Below are 2825 nucleotides of genomic sequence, written 5' to 3'. Positions count from 1 at the left end.
GTCTGCCAAGTAGCGGGGATCACAAATGCATTCCAACATGCGAACCTTTAGGATGATATGAGAATCTTATTACTTTCCTTGCACACTGGTTCTGATCTGTGATCTTCTCAAATTCTACCTCTTCAATTAGTGATGTGAGTTCCAGTAGCCTGCCCTCAGTTTAGATCGTCTAAATGAATTATTGAAGGCAATTTCACTTTAATCTCTTTTTGGCAGTCCAGGGACTGTTATAGTTTTATTTCTAGACTAATTTTGTGTATATATGCACATTAGCGTTAAAATATTACTTTTTCCCCCTTTTTTCCTTTTTAATTTTCTTGGTCAAGGGGCTTGAATTCTGGGTCTGGGCGCTGTCCCTGGCTCTTCAGATCAAGGCTAGCACGTTACCACTTGAGCCACAGTGCTACTTCTGGTTTTCTGGTGGTTAATTTGAAGTAAGAGTGTCATGGATTTCCTGCCAGGGCTAGCTTTGAACTACTATCCTCAGATCTCAGCTCCTGAGTAGCTAGGATTCCAGGCATGAGCCACTGGCACCCAGCTAAAAATGTTACTTATTTTAAGTTCCACAGTGTAACTCTATGCCAACATTAGAAGATGTAGAATTTAAGTCATTTTGAGACAAACAGTGATATTTGAATTGAAAGGCTTCTTAGAGACATTTTCTTGGAGCTCATTAGTTCTTCTAAGGTCAGAATAAAAGCATTTGTTCCCAACATTTAAAATAAAAAGGATCTGTTGAATTAATGGATCTAGAATTTTATGGCTTCACATTCATATCTCAAAATTTCATCAATATGAATTACATCTCTACCAGTTCACCAAAACACTGTTCTTATTGAACTTGTCTATGTCCTTTTAGATTTCAAATCCAAATAGCATATTTCCTTCAATGTCTCTGTAACAGTTTTGACCTTTTCTTCCTGCAAATTCTTTCTTTTCTTTTCTTCTCTAAATCTGTTTCTATTACTTTTTTGTTTCCTTATCTCTTTCTTCCAATCTTGTCCACACTGGTGCTCCCATTGCTACACTTATGTCAAAACTTTTCTTTTCTTCTTCCCGTTAATAATGTCCCCAATTTTATCATTCTTTTTCATATTCATGGTCATGGATATTTTGATGATATCTAAACAGATCAATCTTTGCATCTGCTTAATATAAACGTTAGAACTATCAGAGAGTTTTTTCCCCTAAATCGATCATTTTCACCTGTAATCCTTATCACCAAGAACATGACTAACATATTTGCCTGGCCATAGATGTAGAACCCTTTAGATTTCTTGTTACCCTTCTTCTCCCACCCATTATATAAGATGAACGATCCAGGTTTTCTCATTTTCTATTACTAATTTGATTTCTTTTTTTGTTTTTGTTTTTGTTGGTCACGGGGTTGGAACTCTGGGCCTGTGTGCTGTCCCTGTGCTCTTCAGCTCAAGGCAAGCACTCTACCTCTTGAGCTGCAGCACCACTTTCGGGTTTTCTAGTGGTTTTCTTTTTACTTTCCTAGCGAGTCCATTAAACTTCCCTCTTGAATTTGGTTGTCATGAATACCCAATTTCTATGTTAATGAGGACAAATTCTAATGTAAAACTTTGTCTCCAAAAATCAGTCCAAGAAGCTGTGATCACAAATATTTGGCTATACTTTTTTCTTTTTTTTTTTAACCTTGAAAGTTTTCTTGTGTCTAAATTGCCAACAAAAATAAGTATTCCACCACTATTGGGTTCAATCGTTTCTAACCTCAAAGATATATTTTGGTAACAAGATGCTTAGAGGAAACCAAAGTATACTCCACTTTTTATCTTTTCTCTTAAGTCTCTCCTTATATATAATATCAGGAAAAGTGAAGTTATTCTTTGTAAAATTATTTCAATTGATTATTTTTCTCTTGGTCTTGAATTTGTTCAACAAGATGTATCGAAGAGAATAGAGTTAAATCATCCATACCTTGGATGACAGTGTCTGTTACAAAGGACAATGCTTCTATGTCCTACTTCTATGTCCTCCTCTTAGCTCTTCCTGATTTCCAATGAATCACAGCTTCTTGGCTTCAAGTTTAGTGAAGCTGAAGGACTATACGGCCTCCCCCATTCCTCCATCTTCATTGTTTCTCATTTAAAACTCTTTTAAGTTGCCTGATTTGGATGTGTAATTTATTTTCATGCCTTCATTCAATCTGTTCTTCATCATAGTGAGGCAAATAGGCTCTGTAAAATCACTTTAGCTAAAATATTAAGAGAATCTATATCAAAAAGTTTTGGATTCTCTCCACTGTTGAAGCAAATATGCTTAGCTCGGGTTCTAAAAAGAGTTTCCTTACATTTTTCATTTCGTCAATTGTTTTCTGATCCCAAAATTTTTTGGCTTATGTAATAAGAGAAGTGTTCACTATCTCATCTTAATAAGGATATTATTTTTTGTGAGCCACTTAGAAATGTGAAATCATTGGTTTGAATTATCCTATCAGATTTTATTTTCTGTGTTTCAGTGCTTCATGTACAAAAACATTGTGGAAAGAATTACAAACAGAAAAATATAAACCCAATACATTCTTTCATTGTGCAGGGCACTTTCTCTCTAAATATTTTGACTCAAAATATATTTTTCAGAGAATTACAGTTTGGTAATTAAAGGTCAAATCACAAATTTTGATGTCTGTTTTTTTTTTTTTTTTTTAAAGAACTTTGAATTTAAATTCCACTACAACCTTGTTTCACAAACTGAAAATATATTTCCTGGGTAAGGACATTTTCAAGGGAACCTACAGGATTTCCAGCAAGTTTTCTGAGGTTTATTGGTTTGTTTGTTTAATGAGCCATCTTCACCCA

The sequence above is a fragment of the Dipodomys spectabilis genome, unplaced genomic scaffold, assembly GCF_019054845.1.
Source record: "Dipodomys spectabilis isolate Male_0828 unplaced genomic scaffold, ASM1905484v1 ptg000040l, whole genome shotgun sequence".
In the NCBI taxonomy this organism is placed as follows: Eukaryota; Metazoa; Chordata; class Mammalia; order Rodentia; family Heteromyidae; genus Dipodomys; species Dipodomys spectabilis.
The sequence above is the reverse complement of the archived record's forward strand: the minus strand, read 5'-3'. Positions refer to the sequence as shown.